This window comes from Abramis brama (genome assembly GCF_963993115.1).
Source record: "Abramis brama genome assembly, chromosome: 22".
Taxonomy (NCBI): Eukaryota; Metazoa; Chordata; class Actinopteri; order Cypriniformes; family Leuciscidae; genus Abramis; species Abramis brama.
Genome location: NC_139984.1, coordinates 22,045,218 through 22,071,636, shown reverse-complemented (window position 1 = coordinate 22,071,636; position 26,419 = coordinate 22,045,218). Strand labels below are relative to the sequence as shown.

Here is a 26,419-nt window from a genome sequence, read left to right as displayed (position 1 = left end):
TTTAGGGGCTTTATCTGAAATGCCACAGTTTAATTTAAAGGGGTGAGGCACTTAGGATCTGGCACCGGCCTTTCAGTCTAGTGATAAATTTGCAAGAAAGTGGAAAAGATTGGAGCCCGGGGAGCAGATTAGTGGGATACAAATATAGAAGTGACATTGTAGCGGGTATTAGTCAGGTGCTCATCTGAGCGAGTGGCCGGCCTCTGATAGGCTGGAGTGTATGGCTTCTGAACGATTGATCGGTGTGCCAGATTTATTGGGCCGGTGAAGCATCGGTCGTTTGTGTTTCCCTTAACTACTGCCTGCCACCTCTCCGTTTCCTCCTTCTCCCGTCATTTTTTTTCCTCCCTGATTCTCTCTTGCTCTGCAACAGTTGGTGTGTGTTCATCTTGGCTGTTCTCCATGGCCTGTTTGATGTGGTTTCCAGAAGTCCTGATCTGCAGTCCCTGGCCACGTTTTTTGTCATCGCTAGACCTGCTGTCTTTTTAGCCTCCATTGACTCCTTTTAACCTCCTCCTGTCTCCCTCACATTTAAACAGCTGTTTGCCTCCCCACCCGCTTGCTGGAGATGATAACGCTCCCATTTTCCTCAGAAGTCGCCTCTCAATGTTTCATTCTGGTGAACTGTGTTGATTTCAGTCGTTGTTTATGTGAGGAACACTTCAGTGGAAAAACCATCCCACAATCCCTTCACTGACTCTCTGATGCATATTGCACACAAAAAGCACACTGAAAATAGTTCCAATCTGATTGGTTGTCTTTATCCGACTTCCAGGTGTCAGCCATGTGACATGGACTGACACAGTGAGCACTTTTGAGGAAAAGCCAATCACTTGCTTTGCTGATGTTGGCCAGATTAGTGGCATCAAAACTTTGTAAAATAAAGGGTTTTTTTGGGGCACAAAGTTAACTATGAATGAGATAAACTAATGTTTATATGTATGGGGTCAGTAAAGTTTTACTAAATATTTTTAAGATAAATGTCTTTTACATTAAATACATATAAATACATTTTTTACCCATGCCATTCTACTGTTGTGGGATAGTCCATTTCAGATGACCACGCCCCAATGTAAAAAAAACACAAAAAACCTTATAATTAACCCATACAATGTCTTCCTGCCTAAATAAACAGTTCTTGATTTGAAGATTTTATTTAGGACCACTAAATATATGGCTATGAGAAACAAAAGTCCCTTTAATGTAAGGTATGCGGTGGCCATCTTGGCAATCCCCTATGCAGCTTTTTTCTATGTAGGCAATATATTAATGAATTTCTCTCCCTTGCTGTCTCTGGCAAGACAAGGCGAGGCAATAAGTGTTTAAAGCTTTTTTGTTGATGTTTTGGTGCTCAACCTTTCCACGGTCAACTAAACTGATGGCTTTCTGCTACCGGATTGATTTTTGTTGTCAGTAGATATGGCTGTGCTCTGAAAATATGCGTAAGCTCAGCCAAATCTCTCACCAACGTCAACCGCTGCTGATTCTCAAAGTGCCACCGAGGGTTGTGTTACTTGTGGGCATTTTATCAAGCCTCCTCAGACATGCAACTCAGCACTACATTCCTCTCTGAAGAGCATGCAATATTTTCCATCTAGAGAGAGAGAAAGAGAGGGTACAGAGGGAAACAAATGGCCATAGACAGGCAGTGTTGATTCAGAGGGACGTTCGGAGAAGAGCCACTGACCCTACATGGGCACCTTTCCTGTATATACCAGCATGTATAAGGTAAACTGATAGCCGGTTGAAATATCTCCCACTTACATATAAGAGACAAAAGTGCAGACGGGACAGACATGGATTTTCTCACAAAGCTGACGAGGTTATGCTTTGGAAATAAATAGTCTATGCCAGGCACATTCAGTAGGTGTTGAGTAGAGCGTGGGTCACCCTTCCTAAGGCCTGTGTGTTTGTGAAGCAGGAATCATTGTAAACAGAAGGGGGTCCTGGTTCTTTATGGCTGTTCACACATACACTGTTTGGAGTTCTAATATATGCTTCTGTTCACACTCAGTTCAGTTATGAACAAGAGTGACAACTGGATTCTATAACTCAAAAACTTCCTGAAATTAGAATTTGGGATTGGAATTATAAAGAATTTTACAATTCCGGTTTCTTAACAGTTCCATTGACAATTCATTTAGTACTATATTTGGGGGAAAATAAAAAAAAATTGTTGACAAAGGATGAGATGATTTCAACAATTAATAATTGTATTTATGCAGACTTTTTAATGACTTTTCACAATAATTTTAGAGGTGGCATAAATGCAATCCATCAAATGGCCATAACTATATTGAAAATATAGTATAGTTGCAAAAAATATATAGTTGCAAAAAAGATCTGCACTCTAAGAATACTTTATTTGTTACAAACATTTCAGCTCTTTGCCTTCGTCAGTGTCAGTAACTATATTGAAACAATTCTAAAAATTAAATAAATAAATAGTAACATGTCAACAGTCACCGTCTTTCCAACAGCGATTCATCAGTTTTGATGGATGAACTTGTGTCTCATTCTGGGTAGTTCATTAAATAAGGTTGTGTCACTTTACAGTGTTATTGAAATATCTTTGATATTTACTTTGGATTATAGTTTAATTTACTTAGAAAAGGAGTTTGACTTTGTTATTCTTTCTGTTGTATGAACCGGACCATTTTTATGTCACACCTGTTAGTAAATACAGTTGTCAATCCCAAACACTGACTATGTGAACATAACCAAAAATACACTGGGAGATGAACATGGGGTTTACAGGTGCACATCTAAGGTGGTTTCCTGGTCTGAGTTGGTATGCTGATGTCCCAAATGGCATACCCTCAAAACATTTCTAAAACCAGCAAACTAGATCCACCTGACAAAGCTGGGATATCAGCAAACCAGATTTGGCTGGTTTAAGCTGTTTGTGGCAAGCAGAGCTGTGGGAACGGAGCCGCACCGGTCTCGAGTTCCACGGAGGAGCTCCGGAAGGATAAAAGGATTTTTATGCGGCAGTTTTATTTTTATTGTCTTTTTTTTTTTAGCAAGGATGATCTGAACTGGTTTAAGCAGTGATGGGGAATAGGAAGTGATATGTAGGGTCCTTTTCCTGCCTGGAGGGGAAGACCCAAGAGTAGGATCTCACTTTCAGGGTCAAGCTAACATGTACAGGGAGCAGACACTGCTGTCAGATCTCCCTCACCTCTTCCTGTCAGCCAGCGGCTACACGCGGTCAGGCTGCCGTGTGTGTTGGATGCTGTTTGCTGTTGTTCTCGCACACAAACAGACATGGGAACACAAATTTGTTTCCATGTGCTGAAGTGCACAATTCATATGTATCTTTTCTTTCTCTTACGTTCACTCACAGACTTTTCTTACGTTCACTCTTACGTTCACTCACAGGCTCTCGGACAGGGGCACTGGGAACTCTATTTCTAGAATATTATATTACTCTTACTGTTTATGCAGTATGTAGCAAAGGGTCGAAGTTTAGCTGGTTTGCATGAGCCAGTAAGTCACTATATGAGAAGTATGCTATTTTTTTTTTCCAATATATTTTTATAGAAATTTATTTCCCAAGACTGGACTTCCAAATCATGTGACGTACTTTTAGTCTTTTATTTTTTAGTTTAAGCCCCGGAACACCTTTTAAAATATTTTTTTTTTTAAAGAAAGAGACTATGATTGACTTCAGTAGTGCCAAACAGTAGTGTAACTTTAGATGAGTGTGGAGATTTTAATTGATTTCAGTAGTATTTCAGGATATCCTGCAGTGGCAGCCACACTTTTGGCCCTGATATCACTGGCAGCAACATCTGCAGAGAGAGAGACACCTCTGGATCCAGAGTCAGTCCTGTCCTCATTAGTCATATGGACCATAAGTCATATGATGCCGGCTTACTCACTGCCAGCTCATATTAACTAATGCAGGCTCTGAAAATATTTGCTTAGTTTATCACAATATTTGGCAAGATGAGATTATATGCACCCTAAAAGGCTCAATTTAGATAAATTAAACTGGCATTTTCCTCTCTTTCGAGTCTTTTCTGCATCTTGCTGTATGTGCAGACATGCAAACAACTAAACAGCCTGAAAAAGTGTCTTAGAATTAGACTTTATTTTTAACTCTGGCCAGCAGGAAGGCATTTAACCCTGATTACGTTATAGGGCAACTCTGCTTATTGGAGCCTGGGATTTTGCAAATTTATTTAAACGCATAAGGCCTTATAAACAAATAACAGTCAGCAGCATTGATGCATTATCTAATTGATTAACAAGACGCACATCTGATATGATTATGGAGCCAGATAGAGAGAATAAACACATTAAGTAGCATAATGTCTTTATTTTTTATTATTTATCAATTAAAAGTGTACGGTATTTTTGATTTATATGCTTTGTTTAAAAATAGATGTGTAAAAAAGATGGTGTTATTGGCTCTTGTCACAGCGATCTGAGCGCCGTCACAGTTTAGCTCCCCTTGAACTGGGCTAATACTTGTCTATTCCGATTAGGATTAGTATGTGTCGCACTGACTCAGGCAGAGCCAGGAAGGGCTTATAATCTAATAAATCTAGACAAAAAACACAGAGATTGGTTTACTGAGGAGAAGGATTTAGCGCTGACCATCTCGGAGTGACACAGGGATTAGCCAGGCTTTCTGTGCTGCTCTCTACAGGCAGGGGGCGTGGAGAGAGACACAGCGAGATGACCAGGGCTTTATATTGCAGAATAGACAGTGATTTTAACTGCTAGTGACAAGGTCAGGGTAAGGCTTGTACAAAAAGGCTTTGTTCCATAGGCAGATTAAAAGGCTCTTCCCCAGTTTTTATACTTTTGGATCTTGTAGGACATGTTATGTGTTAATCCTGACTGGAGAGCGCTGCTGGCGGGGAGTGTAGAGAGGATTGTGGGGAATAGACGATTTTTGACTATAAATTAATTCTGAATCAACTTTTTTGAATATGTACCATGTGTAGAATGGAGGTTTTGGTGAAGTGTTCTGGATTAACTTTGTTTGATATTCTTGTTGAATGATCCATGTATTTCCTTTCCTTCCTCTGACTGTTTTTATGTGAACGCTTCCATATTTGTGTCTGTTGGCTGTGTGTAGCCGTGGCAACAGGCCAGGCCGGGGCACGTTACAGGACTCCTTTTTAACTTGAGTTTGACTATACTGTTTGTTTTGATCATTTATTATTTGAAATGGTAGTTCAAATAATATATTATTGTATGGTGTCCTGTCTTATATAATCATAGAGGTGAATGGTACTTTATACACACACACACACACACATAGCTTTTAGCTTCATATATTGTAATTGTGACTGTTTTATGACTTTATATGTCATAATTGAGACTCTTTAATTGCAACTTTGTATCTCACAGTTTGCATTTGTGTTTTTTTTATCACATAATGTTTGTTTTCTTTAAACTTTATCTTACAGTTGCATGTTTTTTAACTTGATATGAGATATGAGAGACATCGCAATGACTTAAACAGTAGTTAAAAGAACCAATTGCCTTTTGGATTGAGCTATTAGCTAATAACATTTACTCATGACTGTGCAACCGCATTAGCTTGAAAAAAATGCACTTTTTAATATGATTTAAGCTAAAGAAGAGAAATGTATGTCATTGTTGATTTGATATGTTCTTGTAAATAGGTTTTGTACGGTCATGACCAGAAACCAGCTTCCCAGGGACATTGCCAAGATTCAGAGTGAGACTTTGATACTTCTCACTTTATCTCGATAACCTTTCTATTATCTGACATATTTGTTGGATAAATTATTTTATGGGTGACAAATACATGTATGAATAGGGTATTTCTAAAATGGATCCGATTGTTGTCAGTATCAAGTCCAAGAGTCCTGTTGAATCAGCCATCAAAACAGATAAAAATACGAAATACTCAGTCCACCTTTAAACCACTGAAAAACGCTGTTCTGTTGCTTTAAACTGTGACCTGACATTCTAATGTTTGTATTTATTAACAATTCAAAGAGTTGCTCACTATCTTTCAAAGGCAAAAGAGCACAGCCCCACCAAAACGCTTATCCTCTTTCCTTGGGAGACAGTTAGCAATATCATCTGGCAATTAAGAAGAAAACGAGAGAGAAATGGAAAAGCCAATTACCTCTCAGAGTTCGCTAAAGGCCATTTAAACAGTGTGCCCATGACATAATAATGTTTATTGTAAATATTATAGTCATAGCCGGAGTGAGCCTGGCGTGAAAGGGAGTGAAAAAAATGGCATCAGTCTGAGACAGAGAATAATTTATTAAGATCTGAGATGCGCCAATTATGTGGAAAGGACCAAAAAAAAAAAAAAAAAAAAATCAAACTCTCCAGGAACCGCATACATGATTGCAATCTTGATTAAATCCCCCTGGATCTAATGAGTTGATTTTCTGCTGTTAATATTGCATTGGCTGATGATGGATTCGTTAAGATAATGGAACGGAGCTAAAATATAAATGACTCCCTGTCAAGGAGCAGATTTTTGTCATTTTGCGCCTGACACCTCCACCGTGGGGATTTGCTAAGGCTCTTTTTTGAGCCCAGATTGGCCAGATCTGGAATACTAATTTTCTCCTGCCAAGACTCATGATGCCAAAGCATACCCCCTCCCACACGCTTGGTAAATATCCCCTTTTTCATCCGAATAAAGGCAGCTAGGATGAAACATTACATGTGCAAATCTGTTCCATACCAGCTAATAAAGACCATTTACAATCCAATATGTTTTCAAGGTAAACATTTTTATTTTTTTTCCCCCCACCTTTTGTTGTTTTTCATATCGTAATGATCCACAAAATAAATGTGTGAGTGGATGAAAGCCATTGGGTGCTGATGAACTGGTTGTATTGACTTGTTTCTGGAGATGAATAAATGTTGCAGCCCGACTCAGACCTGGGCTGCTGGATCCGCCTCGCTTCATATTAAATGGCCTGTCACTTAGGCCAACAAGATACATGAAATGTTCTCCATGTAGCATATTGATCTCTCGCTTTTCTCGCCTCAAACAAGCAGGTTATACAGATGTGTAGATGAAAGTTAATGCAAAAAGCATTTCTCTGACCAACACTGGGAATTAGTGGGGATTATGTGCTGGCATTGATAGCGGTAACGCAGAGATTATGAATCAGAGTGAAGGTGGGTGGTTATGGTAACATGGCTAATCAAATGTGCCAGCGAGGTTTCTCTATGGAAATGAAAAAAGTTCAGTAACGGGATGATGTATGAACTCTCAGGGCGCAAGTATAACAAATTGCTCTCGGTGAGATTAAGCGTAATAAAGTCAACATGAAATGCAGTTCGGAACCCCTTTTCCCACTTACGTACTTCCTAGTGAAACTATTTTATCTATTAATTGCGTGTGGTTGGAGGGTGAGGGATTTGAGTTCGTCAGCCCCTGCTGGTAAATGCATGAATTTCACCATCTGCTTCAAAAAACATCTTTACATGCAGTATTTGACGCTATTTGACTGGGCTGTAATTTCTGCTTAAATTATTTAATTAAATTAAATTATTTATTTATTTATTTTACAAATGCATTATATTAAATATTGATATTAAAATTATATTTAAGTTATTTGATATAAATGATTATATAAAAAGTGTGTATATATATATATACTGTGTATATATTTATTTATTTATTTATTTTGACCAAACTCCCAGATTCTTTTTTTTTTTTTTTCTGAAAATAATGCAATGTAATAAATGATGATCAATAAAGTCCAGGAGCATGTTTTTAGAAAATAAACGGGGTCAGCTACGAGATGAGCTCACTTCCCAAACGTCTTTGGGATCTCCTGATCGTCTTAATCGCAATTGTGGTCGGTTTTCATGCTCTCGCTGACCTCGACTCCCCCTCCCGACCCCCTTCTCTTTTTTTCATATTACCGGGGAAACAGCGTGATAGAAGCTCACCCCCGGCCCTTTCTTCCATGTGTCACTTTTTTGTCTCGTTACATGGTTTTGCTAAAAAGTTCTTTAATCAATCAAGTACGAGGCAGAAAATAGGCTTTGTCACGGCCGGGCCCGGGGTCGTGTGATGCTCGCTTTGCTCAGTGACAGCTCCTCAAAAGGCCCAGAAAGGAATATTTTGCGGGGAAAATAGTGGTTTCCATGGTGCCGGCACTTGTTGCACATCGCTCACCATTCTTTGCTCCCACGTGAGCGCCGGATTTCAAAGAGATGGACGACAAAAATTAGGGCAGGAGGGCAGGGTGGGGTGCAGAGGTAGCTGCCCCTCGGCCCAGTGTCCTCCTCTCCAGCAGGCAGTGGAGAATAGCACCGAGGAGTGACAGCAAAAAGGGGGGCCTTCTCGCCTCTGTCAGCTCCGCATAAGCAGCGCTATTAAGTAAATGTTCGATTTTTCATTGTGCCACAGCCGTTGAATAGAGACTCAGAGGGGAGTACGTAAAGAATGAAAAGGTCTGAGCCAGGGAGGAAAGGCTGCTCGCTTTAATGGCTCCCAAAGTATGTCATCTGAATCATGTAATTAGCGATTAGCTTTTATTTGGGCCGAGCCTGCATCCACCAGAAAGGGTTACCGAGTTTCTAATTTTATAAGTTACAAACACAGCCAGGAAATGGAAACAATGGATCGGCCGTAAATCCTAACTAAGAGGACACAGGATTGTTATCTCAAGCTGTTTTGTATGCTACTTTGAATGTGTCTGTTCCTGTTTTTAATTATTAAGCCTACAGGTCCTCTGTGGATTTGCTGGGAGCAGCTAACTTCGCTTTCAGGATAGGAAGCTGTCATGTAAGAGTTTTGTCATGCACACAGGCTCTGGGGGTTTAAAGAAAATCAAGTTCTATGGAAAAAAAAAAATCTTTAATGAATGTTTTCTTTAAGGTGTGAGAAGGACGTAAATAGAACTTGCTCTCCTGGTTTGTACTTTGGAAGTATATTTCGTGCCTGATTTGACCTGTGCACGCTCTTATTGCCAGACTGCTTTCACCTTTCAAAGCTTTTCTGTTTGTGAAATGACTTAATAAGGTCAAGTTTTTTTTTGTGTGTGTGTTCGTGTCAGGGCTACTTTAAACAATTTGCAATAATTTCCATAGAATCATCACCAGGCAAATAACAAACAAGGTTACTGCTTCCTTTCAGCTCTTCATGTCATGTACATGACCGTTTTTGTGTTTCTAGCGCTGAGAGAAGTGCGGCGCTCATCTCTTTCTGTTGGTTTAACAGGTGTCGCGCCTCTTGCGCGGGTTTGTTAAAAAGTACACCGCTCTCTTGATTGAGTTACTTAACTAATAAGACTAACCCACGGCGGATAACTGTGACGACGACCGAAAGGTAGCATCTAAATGTCATGTTTTCATGTCAACTGTCCGCTGCATAATTTCCCCGCCGAACGATGCCTAGTCGAATGTGTCGAGCTAGTTTGTCTTTGAGATCCTCGGCAATCTGCTGTCAGTCTTCAGTAAAGGTTAAGGGGGTGCTGGGATATCTTCCTTGATGGCGTTTTATCATGCGAAGCATGCCCTGTTTCCTGATGAATATATTAAAATTATTACTGTGCAAACAGACTTTCTAATTACTGACCTGCTTGCCATTGTACTCTGCGTTCTTTCTTCATGTTTTTTTCCTCTCTCTCTCTCCCTTGCTCGCTCTCTCTCTTTCTTCATGCCTTGTTTATTTATCTGCACCAGTGAATACAGAATAGTCAGAGCAATGTCATTTCCATCCACATGAAAATGATTTTGAAAATGCCAATCTTGCCTATTATACAGTGTAATTACAAGTCTGTTTTTTTTTTATCGTATCTTTAACCAATGGGGAGACCCTTGAGAGGGTAAATATCTCATCTATGCTCTGTTTCAAAACCTAGCGAGCTGCCTACGGAGGCGGCATTGTGAGAGGTTGCAAAGGGTAGGTAACTTAATTATGGTGCCTTGTTTTAGCCAAATATTAGGACAGCATCATGTATCATTTGTAGAAAAGGCAATCTCAGAATGCACTGTAATGAGCTCTGTGGAAAAATACATTTAAAATTGTGGACAAGGTGAGATTTTTTTTTTATATAAGTGAACTTATTTAGTTAAATAGTGAAAAATGTCCAATATTTGTGTGCGGAATTGGACAGAATGATAGGATCAAACATGTATTATATGAAATATTACATAACTGCACCCTAATGAGGTGTAGGTGTGTCTCTTATATTTGCAAGAATGAGGAATACCACACTTTGTGTGTGAGAAAGAAAAACAAAACTTGGCAAGCATATCAACAGATCATCATAAATCTCAAACATGCACTTGATTAGCCTTTCTATTATGTTTGTGTTCTCATCGCATTGGTGAAAAATGTGAAATATGGGGAGGTTGAAAAACAGTCACATTCCTTGCCTTTTCAGGCCGGCTTTTGTTCCGTTTCCTTCTCAGCAGGTTTCTTGAGAGAAATGCAAAGTTTTCTTTTCTGTCTATTATAACGTACACCCTGTCATTGGCGTACGTATGACGTGAGCTGGCGTGTGCGCCGCTTTAAACGTGTTATTAAAGTCACCTATTTACCGGCACATTCCGCCCGCGCCACTTCATGCAAAAGGGCAAGCCTGTTGTTTACTCTGCGGCGGAGATGTTGCACAGGGGTTTGATCTGGGGAGTTGATAGGAGCGGCAATTTAAAGAGAGGACACTGCAGCTCCCAACAAAAACAATTAAAGGAAAATGAAAGACAGCCCCTACGGGTTAAAAATAGAAAATTAGCAACATGGATGCTGGAATGCACGGCTCCCCCTCATCCCAAACTTACGGGCCTGCATTGTTATGTACGATCAGATCTGCCAGTTCCTCCTCTAAGCTCCTTGTCACATTTTGACTTAATGAAGTGCAACTTAGAAGGGAATTGGGTTCATCATGCTAGTCGCACGATGCTCCCTTGTTGTAGCAAACAGGGGCGGCGTGGGACCAGAGCGCTACAGCGCGAGTCGTTATCATTCCGGTCAGTCTGTTTAACACAAAATTAAACAAAGAACTAATTAGTGCTTCATGAATTAATAACTGCACTGTTGCCGAGTAGAAGTTAGGTTGCTGAGGGGAGATATAAAATAAGTAGGAAGATCAGGTTAGAATTATTATTTATTTTTCGGTTGCTCATGCTTTCAAGGTTAGAAAACTTTACCAGTTGCCACAGTCTCTAATTTGGGTGTTTGTTTTTCTATGTGTGTGTATATTAACTTTTTCGTCCCATGATAGCTGAACTGTTGGCTGGGCTTAAAGACCCCAGGATATTGACATAATTTTTTTCAGTATTAAAATACTTTATCGTACCCTTTTGTAATATGCAGAGACAACTATAAATAGGTTGATTTCTGCAACAACAACAACAACAAGTTTACACAAGCTATAAAAACATTGCTTTGTTTGTTTGAGCATCCCAACCAGCCAACATGGCAGCACTGGTTCAACCAATCACATGAGTTTGAGGCAGAGCTATCGGTATGTTTGACCAATGGCAGAGAGGGAAAGTGTTTCGGAAGCCTGTTTGAAACAATAATTATTTAATAACAGCTAATTTAACAGTTCCAATTGGTGTCGCTAGTGGCACAAAAATGACACATCACTTTTAAACAAACATTAAAGTGATACAGTTATGTTACACAGTTCAAATTCATTACACTTCATTGTCTGAAGTTGGAATAACTAAGAATTACTCTGCTGTGTGCTCATCTCATGGCGTTAAACAATGCTTATCTCTTTCTCATCCATGCTCAGTTAGGCTCTGCTGTTCAAACCACATATATCACCAGACATCTCATCATGGATGTTTGCTTACAGAGGAATCAGAAGAAAGTGGTCACAGTTGGCTTGGCTTTACTGCCCTCTGTAATATGAGTGTTGTGCTGGCCTTGGTTAATGCACGCCGGCCAAGGTCATAGTGGCTAATAAAATCCTCCCTCAATCAGATTTTAGGATTACTGATTCTAAGTAAATTATCATCGGCAAGCCGCGTTCGAATATTTGCGAAAAACTGGCTAACTGATGGCACACCTGCTCTCCTGGGCTGAGATGAGTAATGTAATGGGGGTTTCTAGTGGGTTTCTGTCACCTGTCAGTCCCCACCAACTGCGACACCATACAGTAGCATTCTGTGTGTACGCAAAGGGTCACGACGGGGGCTTTGAGAGCCCTTTGTTCAGTCAGCACTGAGTTTCTACACCCAGAATGCTAAGGGGGACAACATATCTTCACATTTAGACAACTCAGCCAAATATAGTGTGGATATGGGGGTATTAATGGAGTGTTTTATGTAATGCCTGATAAATAGATGTTTGGATTCTGTTTACTCTAAAGTGTTTTTTCTCTCTGTCTTGCAGATGAAGTAAGCCTGTGAGGGGAGTGACTTTTTCCATCAGAGAGAGAGAGAGAGAGGGGTAAGGGAATTTTTTTGTTAACACGAAAAAACATACACCTCAAAACATACACAGATGATTGCCATGTTTATATTTATTCTAAGATTTATAGGAGCAGTTTTTTTTTTTTTTTCTACAGGTTAAAAGGGATATTTTATCCAAAAATTAAAACATTTTATGCATTCTGTCACATAAACGTTACTGCTGAAAAGGAGTATTGGAACCGTTTCAGATACTGTTACAGTATCGATACGTAATATCGATATTTTTGACTACACTGATATGTATACATTTTGGAATATAGTGTACAGAGTTCTATGGACCACTGTTATTATACTTAATTTATTTTTGTCCTTTCAAACTGATGTTTCAGTGATCCAGTTTCAGAGGTTATAAGATCACTGGAAAGAAAGATTATCACTAATAATAATAATAATAATAAATGTAGTGTATGAAAAATATTGACTAATATGCTAATTCGACTATATTTATATTGTACATACAGCTAGTGATTAAATGATGGCAAAATGTTTATTTTTCTTCTTTGGGTTTCAAGGCGATGCTGTACTTTATCTAACTAACTTACTCCAAATTTGCAGTGTTTGTTAAATGTGAATGCAGCTTAGCATGCGGTTTTCCATTATCATCATATTTACTGCTTGACAGCTGCCATCTCAATAAACATAAGATGCCACGCATGATTAATACAGCTCATGGAAGTTTACGGACAAAGTTAAGAGCATAAGAATTTGCTCCCCTGGATGAATGACACTGTTTTCCATGGCTTTGCCCGTGGCTCCTGAGTCAGCAGCAATCTCAGCGGAGAGGAGTGATGTTGTGCGTTGTCTTGTGTCAGTCTCGGGGTCATCGTCATGTCCAGGGGGTTCTGGCCTGACCATGATACGCGGCTCAGAGAAACCAACACCCCTTTGTCCTGCCAGTGTCTTTCAGTGCAGGGCGAAATACACACTTGCAGCATAAATCACGGGCAAACTATGTCTAAACAATGTCTCTGCAGCCACCGGCAGTCATGCATGGCTGGGCAGGGAATGGAGAGAGAACAACACAGATCATGCTCTTTGTGTCAGGCGATATGTGGATGAGATGCTCTCCGATTCAGACATCTTTGTTCTTCAGAGCCTTTTTAAATCTCATTTTTCTCCTAGATAACAGTGTTTTGGCTTTGCTGTCGGGTAGGGGTGGGCAGTAAGAAATATTTTAGAAATTTAATAAATGAAAATTAAATAATTAAATAAATGAAAATAAATTGAAATTAAACCACTTAGTGTTTTATGTATTACATAACCATAATTAGTTTTTTTTAAGTTGTTGATGGACGCAAACCAAGTTATACAATTAATTTTAGTTATATTGGTTACACAAATAATTATTTTAAAATCTTCATATATGTAACAATTACAATGAAATACAGTAATGCATTAAAGCCATGTTTGAAGCGATATACTAGTTATACTAGTAAGTCAACATTAAATTCTTGTTATAATCAACAAGCTGCCTACACTGGAAACTCCTGCTGCATTTTGCGCCGTAGATTTAAACAGTCAATGAAAATCTCTATCGATTGACGCATTACTTCCTTTGCATGGTATATACTGTCATACCCAGGCCTGCTTAAGTTAAAGCGATGTTTTTCTGTGTCTCGGCCTAATAAGCCAGATGCTTTAGGAGTCCCTCTTCGCATTCAGACCTAGGACAGTGTGCCAAGCCAGGCAGCCCCAGCATCATGACCCAATTCTCTCCTCATTGCAAACTGAATGGCTGGAGTATAGTTAGCTTAATTGGGTTTTGATATATTTAATTCGGCTAATCAGCCAAACTGGCTCCAACATGGGGCCTTGCATGCCTTTTCCCTTCCCGAAAAGCTCCTAGAGACCAGGCGGTTGCAGCGCAGAAGCCTCCCAGAATGGATTCCCTCTCAAACAGTGGGAAGAAAATTAAACTGCCAAATTTGTTTTTGTTGGTTCAGGCCTTCTGCAGGGAGTTGGAAGGCTTTTAATTGCGCTTGCTGTGAAGAATTGGATGAGCTGTTTTTAAGACAACAAAAAGCAGGCTCCCTCTCGCTAGACGCCGAACTGGGCTGTTTTCAGAGATCACTTGGGTCAAATGTAGCGCAAAGACAGATTGCGGAGACCATTCTCTCTTATTTAAGTAATTACAGACATTGATATATTAAAACCTCTTTTTTATATGTCTAAAGAGAGCATGTTTCTGCTGAGTTAGCAAGTTAAATTGTCACACTTACTTTTGTTCCTTTGGTATATCAGTCCAAACTGTGATAACAAAAAAGCCATCACCTCTTTTGTATGCCGTCCCCTATTTACTTTTTCTCATTTTCCTCTCAATTTTTTTGGCCTTTGAATTTTTTCCAGTGTGTCAAAACAAGAAGAGGCTACATGGAAACGGCAGCCCTGTGTAAATATTTATGATGTAACATCTCCATGTGAATAGACTTTCCCTCTAGCCCATCCATCAAATCCGCCACCTCCTCAAATCGCCCCCTCGACCCCCCTCAACACCCGGCCGCCACTTAGGCCGCAGGAAGCCAAGACAGGAGCATTGCGTTCCCCTCGCGCTCAAAGTAATTGTTTTTCTTTTTAACCGGGGCCTCCGGGCCGCCACATCTTTTGAGACTGTGGTCTCTTGCCTTTCATAAGTCCTGAAACTTCAAAGCCTATTGAGCTTTTTGTCTCATTGGAACGTCCACTGGCCCCCAAAATGGTGCGACAGGGAAATGTGATGTAGGTCAAATTACAGCAGTTGCGCTTATATAAAGCGAAATTTCTTAGCATGTCGGCGGAAGGCCTTGGTTACCTCTCATGCTACGTAGTTCAGTTCAAAGTTAACACACGCCAAATGGAAAATAGGATTTGGTGATTAAATACCATAAGTAACTTATCATTAGTCTGATAACTTGCTTTAATACATGGCTTGAATCGAAATAGAAGACTGAATCTTTTTTGAATTGAGCCAACAAAAAACATAGTTGAATTAAATAAATATAAATGTTGGGTAACACTTTATTTTACAGTGTCCTTGTTACACATGTTACATGTACTTACCATAGTAATAACAGTAAATGATGCATAATTACATACAACTAACCCTCAACCAAATCCTAATCCTACCCTAAGTACATGTAGTTGCTTAATATTACTCAATACTTAAATGTATAATTACACTGTAACAATGACACCTTAAAATAAAGTGTAACCAAATGTTGTACATAATTCTATAGATGCATTTATACATTTAAGTTATTGAATAATTATCAAATAATTATTCACCAGTCAATTTTCTTGATTCACCTGCCATTGCCAGTTAAAGCTAACAAAAATCTTTATTAAAAAATGTAAGGATAAATAAAACATATTTTTGTCTTATTTTCTACTATTGTAAATTTTTACATGTAAACATGAATTTTTTTATTATTATATTGAATTAATAACATTATTAATCAGCATTTTTCTCACATTATCTGCTTTTTTATTTTACTTTTCACAGTGCATTCAGGGTCTCTTCAAAGGGTACATTCAGTGCTGCTTTAGATTTTGGTGAATATGTATATTATGAGCCAGCATAATTAAAGGAATACTCCACCCAAAAATGAAAATTCTGTAATCATTAACTCACCTTCATGTTCTTCCAAACCTATGACTTTCTATCTTCTATGGAACAAAACAGAAGATATTTTGAAGTAGTAGATGAGACAGAATGACAGAATTTTTATTTTGGGGTAAAATAAAAACTTTGTTACCTATCTTTTGAAACAGCCTTCATGCCGAGAGCACGCTTGCGACATCGTATAATGTTGCTCTATGCAGCTTGCTTGATTTTGGAACAGAAAAATTCCTGGAAATTTGCCTCGTCACAAATCCTTATGTCAATCAGGGCATTGCAGAAAAGCATAACAAATGCAAACAGATAGTGACAGGGAGCATCATTGTGCATAAAAATTCATCTGTTGCATTTGGGCCTGGCACAAACAGGTGCGGTTTGCTTCTTCCCGGATGTGGTGGATTACAACCCTCTCCCTTTATGTAATTTCTCTGCTCTGGGTGGGAAATTAGGCAGTGCAGTGTCTCTCAATAGAGCGACGTTCCAGTGCCACTGTGTGCCTTTTTTATCAGAACAGACGGTTGCTAAGATGTAATTATCACCGTCTCTCCCTGATAGACTGTGCTGAAGACTGAAAAGGTAATATGGATTATCACAATAGTTGTACAGCTCAATACTGCTATCTAACTTTATCCATTTATCTGCAATGATGGGAATCCTTTGTGTTGTGCAGCGGTGTAGCATCTATCTAAATAATAAAGGCCATTGTCTCCCTCTTGAAGAGAAGGGATTGTCTTTTTAATTTCAGCACAGTTTTATTATTGTTAATATTCAAGCTGCGACTGCTCTGTGCAGATGAAATTGAAATATTAAACCCAAAACATGAAAGTTGAAAGCCAGAGAAAGCTTAAGGAAGTGGAATATATAGCCATTTTTGTAATTACTTTTATCCAACAGGTCTCAAGGTGATTTCTAGTGGATCTGTGAAGTCGAGCGCATACATGAAAATACTTTCACCTCTCATTTATTACCAGTATATATCTATTGTTTTATCGTTTATAATCTAACCCACTTCTTTGTGTGATAGGCGTTGATTTAACCCTCTGGTGCTCTTCTGTCATTTTTTACCGAAATTTAATTTAATTAAAAAAATAAAATAAAATCTTCATCGGAATGGTACAAAGCTTGGTAAAGGTTTTGGCACTTGCTATGTGAACACAAAAATAGTCACACTTGTGCTCCTCGGGGGCAAAAATGACCGCATTGGAAATGAATGGGAGATGAATTTCATCTAGTGGAAATTTTTGGTACTGCGGCCAAACCAAATCTTACTGAATTAGTAATCTTACAAATTTTTTTGAGATATCAGGCTCAAATTTGAACACAACTTGTTTAGATTTATGTTTTTCATTTTTCATAACCATAAACGTATAATTCTGTTACTTTTTTTAAGTTCACTTTTTAAAACTTTTTTCACTTCACAGCAATAATCTGCCAAGTGTCGTCTTTGAAAAGAGATCAAACTTAAGTCTGTGCTCTAAAGCAGGGGTCCCCAACCCCCGGGCCGCGGACCGGTACAGGTCCGTGGGACATTTTGTACCAGGCCGCACAGAAAGAATAAATAACTTACCGTATTTTCGCTCCGGAGTAGTCAAAAAATGCGTCATGAAGAAGAAAAAACATATAGGGCCCTATTTTAACGATCTGAAACGCAAGTGTCAAAGCGCAAGTAACTTTGTGGGCGGGTCTTGGCGCTGTTGCTATTTTCCCAGCGGGATAAATGACTCTTGCGCCAGGCGCAAATCTAAAATGGGTTGGTCTGAAGTAGCTTCATTATTCATAGGTGTGGTTTGGGCGTATCGTGAAATAAACCAATCAGAGCGACATCTCACATTCCCTTTAAGAGCAGACGCGCTTTGTTCTAAAGCGGATTCCTATTATAACGGCGGATTTGCCAGGCGCGCGCCAGGAGCGGTTCACAGCCGAGGAGAGCAACGCTCTCGTCAGGGACGTTGGGGATGGAGAAACCCACCCAAATTAACTTCGGTTAAAAAGGCGGTTAAATAGATAGATAATCTATCTATCTATCGTAATAATATATGATTTGCAAAAATGAAAACTGCTGCTTCTGTGTAGATGAGAGAATCAAAGTGTATGCGCGTTGTGCACACGCTACATTGATTATGGCCAAGCATGCGCCCTTAAAATAGCATATGAATAACATGCGCAACGCGCCACTGACTTTAAACTATTTTTTCCTGGTTAGTGGCGCAATTGTTTTCTAAACCTGCAAAATAGCATGAAGGAACGTTTGCGCCGGAACACGCCTCCTTTTTTGCGCTGAACCGCCCAGGGAGCGCAAGTTCATTCCCTAGTTTAGCGACGTGCTTTTGTGGAGGGAAAAGCGCGCTTTGCGCGGGTGCAAAATAGGAATGATACATGCGTCGGTGTACAAAGTCAATTGCGCTGGGTGCAAGATAGGGCCCATAGCCTATAGCCTAAGTCACACTGGACGCATTTATTTAGAAATTTATTTCACAAAAAAACAAAAAAAAAACAATGTTACAGACGGGACAGTTCTCCGTTACGGACGCGAGCGCTCTGAAAGCGGCACTAAAAGACTGCTTTAAAACTTTCACAGAGACCTCAAACAGAAAGCACAAAGCCTGTCTTTAAATTTAATTTCGTTTTTTATTAATTGTATCTTAATTTTAATCAATGGATTTAATAAATAAGAAGTAAATATAGTAGAAAATAGATAATCACGACACTGAGGCGCCGGCGCGTGAACTGGAGCTCGTCTCATAAATTAATCGAAACTCAGTGATAAGGTAGCTACTTGCCTCACAGACCTGAGACATATATAGAAAGCTTGAAATGTCTACTTTTAAACAGAACAATTCAAAACGAAAGAAAACATGGAGATTTTTTTCTTTTGGGGGCATTTTGTTTGTGTTCAGGCTTTCTCAGTTGTCTTTAGGCGCAATGTTACGAGGACGCCACTAATAAAGTTGCAAGTACATTGGATTCACGTTTATTATTATATTAAAAAAATACCCCAGTTTTTATGCCGGTCGTATCATTTTATTTTGTTGTATTTATCCGCCACACCTTAAAGGCCTGTCCGTGAAAATATTGTCTGATATTAAACCGGTCCGTGGCTCAAAAAAGGTTGGGGACCGCTGCTCTAAAGCATTCAAGATTTACGACAGTTTAAGTTGGAAATTAAATTTCAGGTGTATGCTCAAAAAGTGAATAAATGGATTATAAATACAGCGTAAATATAATTTAGCACCATAAAATCCCCTAAAAATATAAAATATTTTTTAACTAAAATATAGTAAATTAATTTCATTGAAATAAAAAAATACATTTAGGTCATTTTTGACCGACATGCAAAGAGCACCAGAGGGGTTGTGTTCTTGTTATGCTTTTAAAATAATGTGAATATTGTGATGTGTGTTAGGAAAAGGATGTAGCTATTGAGTATTTGCGAGAGCTCCTCTTTAATCTTTATCTGTCTTGTGTGTGTCTGCATTTGTGTGACACAAGGACAGCGGGTACTTTGAAGAACTCGTATAGAATAGACAACACTCGTTTTCACCTCTTTCTCACATATTTGGAGTGCCTCTTCTCTCCTGGCAGATCTATTCAAGCTTTCAATACCTTTTTCTCCTTCTCCGTCCCTGCTCCTTTCTCAGCGAGCAGGAGGGTTTTACTTTACCCCTTTGTCATCCTAATTGATTGCATTAACCTTTTGAGTATTGAATTTCCCCTGCATCACACAGAGCACAATGTGGAATATTATCATAATCTCTCCTAGTAATGGACACAGGGCAATCAACGATGCTTTTGGAAAAGTACATCTTTGAAAGATGGAATGGCATATTATTTTCAATCAAACGGATACCCTGGCTTCGAGAAACTTTGACGCTCTTCTGAGTGGTTATGTCTTTTTACGTGCCCGACAGTTGACACTTTGAACCGTGCAGTCTTTAAAACTCGAGCCTGCTCGGCTTAACAAATCCATTTTTCCTTAAGATCCCTCTTATCTTGATGATAATGATATGTCAGCACATATGATGAGGACATTTTATTTAACATTATAGTATAGCATAGTTGGGCATTATATTGCAATTACATCATGGAGATGGCTTTTTATTAATAAAAGGTTTTATATAAATGCATATACACATAGCCTTTTGGCTAACTCATTTAAATGTTGATCAATATATATATATATAATATAATATAATATAATATAATATATAATATATACATATGTGTGTGTGTATGTATGTATATATATATATATATATATATATATATATATATATATATATATATATATATATATATATATATATTATGGTGAGTATGTCAATCATTGGTGCGTTATTATAATAAGGAGCTTCCTGTGTTGAAAAAGAGACAGTGGATGTCTATTGATATGATAATTTGTGTTTGTGTTGGTGTGGGTGTACGGCCCGGCCACCCGCTTACCTGAAAAGACCCCTGTAGTGTTTTTCTCTTAGTGCTAGTTTGAAGTCTTAGGGGTCAGGAGATACTGGCTTTAAAGGCAAGATTAGCTCTCTGTTTACTTTTCAATTGCTGGGCCACATGGTTTAATCCCTTTACCGTCTTTAGATTTGCCTGTCAGCATTTAAGGTCCTTGCACACTTAGTCCGAAATTTTGCGTTTTTTCGGATTCGTGATTCGGTGGCTCTGAATTGTCAAAACACCATTCAAATGCTTGCTACGGATGCAGAAAACGCAGAAAATTTAACCCGATCCGAATTTTTTTATGACGGACGAAAGTTTCGGAGGCAATGTGTAAGCGTGATTGACATAACGTGAGGTCGTATTTATTTTTATTTTACCCAGTGTGCATACATAGAGGGATGTTTAAGTTGATTTTCTTGTAGATTGTCTCACCAAGGCAATCAAACACGTACATCGACAAGTTAGTGCCACACCCAAAGAGATATTTGAAAGATTTTGTCATTACGTACTCATCTTTGTTTTTTTCAAACCTGTACTATTTTCTTTTTTCCCGTTCACACTGTTTACAATGCTGCTTTCCATACAATGAAAGAGGATGGTGACCAAGTCCTGTCAAGCTCCAAAAATTAAAAAAGTCCAAATGACGCATTTGTTATTTTTAAAGTCCTCTGATGTCAAACTTACATCTATTATACATATACATATAATTATACATATAAGTATACATATCATATACACTTATATATACAAGTCATATCAGCACGTCCTGATTTTGCTGATTTAGAAATGTTCCTAGGTCAACACATTTTTTTGATCCAGGAAAAACATTCCTGTCCAAAAATCTAGTCCTAACCATATCCCTACCCCTAAGTTACCCCTAAAATCAATAACACTGTAAATAACACTGATGTAGAAACACCTAACCCTGATTGTAATCCTAAATTAGACATAAACTGTAAATTTGTCCCTCAAATCTGATTTGTTGATGTGTTGTTGAACCAGGAACATGTTGTACTTGGTGAAATCAGGTTCTGCTTATACTTTATGTGCAATGTCATACTGATAAAAACAGCATGAATATTCTGCTAAACTTTTCTTTGTGTTATAAAACATCATACAGGTTTTGAATGATGACAGATTTTCTTCAATCAGATCTCTTTAATCAAACCACTTATATATTTTTTTGATATTTGATCCCAGAAATGTTTTATATTTACAGTATGATAAAGCTATAAAGACTGTAAACATCTCTGAACAAAGCATGTAACGCTATCTGTTCACTATAATGCCAGGCTAATGCTTTTGATGAAAATGGATTAAAGTCAATGCTTTGTCATGCCCCCTCATTAGAAAAATAGTGACATAAAAACATCCTTTCAACAAAAACACAGCTTCTGTTTGTGATGGGGCATGGTTTGTTGAATTTCAGCATCCCAACAAAAGGCCACGTCTGTGTGTGGAGCAGCTCTACTCACAGCCACCTGGCTTCTCTCTCACTCTCTTTTGTATTTCAGGATTTATTCAACAAAACCCTGAAAACTGGAGCGCTGCAAAAAAGCTAAACTGACTTTTCAGGTTTTAATGGGAGAGTAAACAGTGGTACAAAGCATAAAACTAATTGATTGTTTAGCAACAAGGAGTCTGTGTTATCGCGTTTCCCTGGTAACATGAAATTATTGTCTGGTTGCTTAGATGAATTGAAGCAAAACAGCCTTTAATTCATACCAACTCTATTATATATTTTTTTCAGGCAGGAGAGAAAAAAAATCAATTGAAAGGAACCCTTATGAGCAGCAAGAGCAGACTTATGATCAATAATTATTGCAAACAGGGATACAGTGTCTTGATTTGATTGCTTCGGGTTTGACGTTCAAACACACAGAATGCTCATATTTATAGAAAAAATGCTCAGATGATGAACAGCGTTGCCGATATCTCAATTTTAGGTTGCGGGGGCCATTTCACGTTAGTTACATGCAACATAAACTCCAAAACAAAATGGAGGTTTTGGGTGAATGATTGGTCAAGGTCAATTAATAAGACAAAAACATCCCACTGTGACTCATCTCACTCCTGGGTCCACCGTCGCTGATGTCCGTTTAATGAACGTCATACAGTAGTTTCTCACAAATGTTCAATATATTGCCATTTCACCGAGCAAGGTCAACCAGTCGATGAGTGTTATTTTTATACTCTGACAGTGAAATATCCAGTCTGGGTGTCAATCGTTCATTCAATAGATCTGCTTCCTTTTCTGCAAGCAAGCAAACCAAAACATACCACTCATTCTATTCATTGTGTTCCCTGTGGGTTGGTCTGTCAAATTGAACACAAAACCTCACTTTTGTGTTGGTTTTTAAAGAAGAACAAGCTGCAGGACAAAAAAAATGAAACATTGAGAAGTTTTGAAGGGTCTGGGAAGTGAGTACATTAGAGGAACCTATTCATTACTCCAGCCTGTGCTGGCTGACAGGCCCCTTCTACATTAATATCAATTATCGTCTGATAAATTGCGCAAAGCGGTCGGCACCGCTCCGGTTTTCGTATATTTTAACCGCGTTGTCAAACGGACTAGTGTTGTATATTCCTAACCCATCCTCAGATTTGCAGTTTGAGCCGAGAGCTGCCATTTTCAACATTTTTTTCAGCAACTGACACACAGTGTCATATTTCCTGGCTTTGCCCAAACCAGCTGTCAGCTATTGCGGGCTTAAACTCTTCACTTGTGTCTCAGGTTCTCTTGGGTCAAGACTAACAGCATACTAGGCGAGTATACGTATACGCACATTTCTCACACTTGGTAAATTCAGGCGTATTCCACATGCAGACGGTTGTTTGATTAGCTCCACCCAAACATTTTATGACCTTATAACTTTGTTTAAACAAAACGGTCTGTTCATCTCTCTTCCTGTCTTTTTTTTTTTTCTCCTCTCCCCCCCATCTCTCTTTTTCTCTGTTATCCTCTCTCTGGGTAGTATTCAAAGACCGATATAGCAACAATCCTTATTGATCTAATCTGTTTACTGCATGCTATTTTCAACAGTTCCATCGAAAACTCCCTCCCTCTGCAAGCCCCACCGCCACCCACCGCTCTACCCCCGTTTGCCTGACCTACATGGCGGTCACATGGCCTGGTTCCCTGGCCTGGCATTTTATGGAAAATCAGCGGGTGAGATAAAGCCGCAAGGTTTTAAGTGTTATCCTCTCTATCCTCTCAAGAAGGCTGGTGTTGAAAGAGGCACCACTGTCACAAGTCAGGCCAATTTTGGGCCGCCCATGACAGCTTTACCTCCACCTTTGACCTCTAGTACAGTTTGACTGGATTTTCTTGGTTTCTGTTAAGGATTTTTGCCTTCACATTAAAGATTGTCATGTTAGGGATAGTTCACACCAAAAAAATTTTTTTATTATTATTTACCCATGCAGCCTCATGTTGTTCCAAACCAGTTTGAGTTTATTTACAAAAATAGACATTTTTAATGAAGCGCTGATCGCTTTTTTTCTATGCAATGTAATATATATAGGGATACTTTGATGAATAAGTGGTGACTAACAGCATGCTAGGCGAGTATACTTATACGTGACCCCGAAATTTTTAATGGTAGTGTATATTGTATGGTTTCTGAAGACTTATATAATATATTTATACACTTTAATAGTGCTTTTTGTTTTGCTGTTTATGCATTCACTTTAATTTTACTGAAAGAGTGGACAGAATTTCCTTCAAAATTTAGCTTTTTGTCTTATCCATGGATAAGGAAGTATTGTAGGTTTAGAATGATGGTAACTTTTTTACTTTTAGGGGGTGAACTGTACCTTCAAAACCAGAGCTCGTCCGATATATCCGCCGCTATTCCGTATTTTTTTAATATCGCCATCGGCCATTACGTTTGGTCGATGTGTTAGAAGCAGGACTTTTATTTTGACGGGCGGCGCTGAGAACGCTTGAGATCGGCACTGCCTGATCACACAGCACTCACATTATCCGTCTTTATTAGTTTAACATTTACGGTTTCTGTTTAGCAGTCATATCTAATATGTTATTTGATAGAACTGTTAACCCTCTGGGGACCAAAAACGCGCCTGCGCGTTTTGCTCGTTTTTTTTTTTTTAGCAATGTAAATTAAGTTCATAATGCTGTTAATTTTGATCTTTCATTTTCGTGTTATACATCAATCGATCCTGTTCAGTTTCTTTTTTTTTTCTGTGTACTCACAATAAAAATAAAGTGTTTTGCTTTTTTTCCAATAACCACGCATAAACATTATTCTCTTAAAAATACAAACATATACATACATGATGCTCACATATTATGGTAGCCCTGTTTGTGCTGTATAGAGTGAATTTACACCTTTGCCATTAACATGTTTATAAATAACTGAAAAAAGCACAAATGTCAGGGCATGTCAAGGGCCCCAAAAACACCTTGGTCCCCAGAGGGTTAAACAAAGAAAGTAAACGGTAATAGCGAAGGTAAAAAAAAATAGCGTTTACTTTTATATTATTAGTAACAGGCAAACAATAGGGTATAATACTTTCTCATTTACCTTCAATATGCAAATGCGCATCTATATCGTTTAAACAAATCGCTGTATATCTAATAAACATTTAATATCACAAACCTTGCAGATTTAATCGAATCCAGCTGTGAGATCTTCTGAAGTGTGCATTTGTAGCCCGCATGAACATGTTAATGTTCGGTCCGTGCGAAGTGAATGCAGACAGGAGTAGAGTTCAGCTTCACTGGATACGGATCGACAAACTTAAAACCCTTGATTTTAAAATATGCAGCGCTATATTCAGGCGCCCACTATGTAATATGCATGCCATTTTCACTGTGTTCTGTATGTAAAATTAGTGTTACCTTGTCTTTACTTGAAAACCAGTGTTACCAGATTACTTAGTGCCAGTGTTTACTTCCTTTTTATTCATATATTCATATATTTTTAAACAATTACTTTATTTATGAAAAATACTGTAATAGGATTGCAGAATCAATTGGCATCTAAAGTATAAGCATGTTTATATTAAATACTTTTTTTAAATTGAATTATTATTTATAATTTATGAAATATTAATTTAAATAAATATATATTATATATAGGCTTTATATCTGCCATTGGCCACCCTGCTCTCTAAGATATCGGCATAGGCCATCGAAAAAAAAACAATATCGGTCGACCACTATTCGAAACCCATTCAGTACTTGATGTGTCTGTAGTGATTTCCGTGTAGTGTAGGTGGGCCACCATTGGATGATGTCAGTGCCGAGCCAGTGGCTAAAGCCCAGGCTAGAGTAAAGCAGCCAGTGCCGAGGGCTTGCTTTCATGCAGTGACCGAGTCCCCTTCACACTGTCGTCTGCCTGTAAATTTTCTGCTGCCCTTGCTGTTCAGCCAATTACACCAAAAGTGCTTTAGTGATTTTCCCCCCCTCTTGTCGGCATTTATATATTTATTTATTTTACCGACAAATGCAAAGCATCTCTGAAGGTTAAAAAAATGCTGAATTTCACTGTGTCTATAATATAAACTTTTTTCAGCTCCTTAGCTCACAGTAGGACTGATCAATAGATGTCAGCTGTGCTTGCTACTTTCAACAAGCATTTGTGTTACATAAATCAACTCCACCACGCTTTTATTTTCAAATTTTGATTTATCCAACTTGTTGGGTTTCTTTTAAGCAGCAAATAAGTAATTCTATTACAAGCTAACCTATGTCATACAATGAAATAAAACTCTTGAATAAAACACTAACATGCTGACAAAGTGTACGAAAGAAGATGAATAAGTTTAGCAGAACATTTGTGCCTGTCCATACAGCTTCTTTCCAATATTGGAGGTTAGAGATTGTTAATGTATGTTTGTGGTCAAAGTGAAAGGCTTGAATTGATTGTTTTTGGTTGACTTAAAAGATGTTAACATTGTATAAAGTGGGGGAATGCGTCACTGTAGTATAGTCCGCCTGGTGGAGTGACAGGCTTC

At 38.5% G+C, this 26,419-nt stretch overlaps 1 protein-coding gene across 2 annotated transcripts in view; it reads left to right on the top strand.

Annotated features, from left to right (window-relative positions):
- Positions 1-26,419, top strand: part of casz1 (castor zinc finger 1) — a 185,777-nt gene that overhangs the window by 73,980 nt on the left and 85,378 nt on the right. For both annotated transcript variants that reach the window (XM_084099369.1, XM_084099368.1), the window contains exon 4: positions 12,323-12,379. The gene's annotated coding sequence lies outside the window, so the exon portion shown is untranslated. The remainder of the gene's footprint in view (positions 1-12,322; positions 12,380-26,419) is intronic.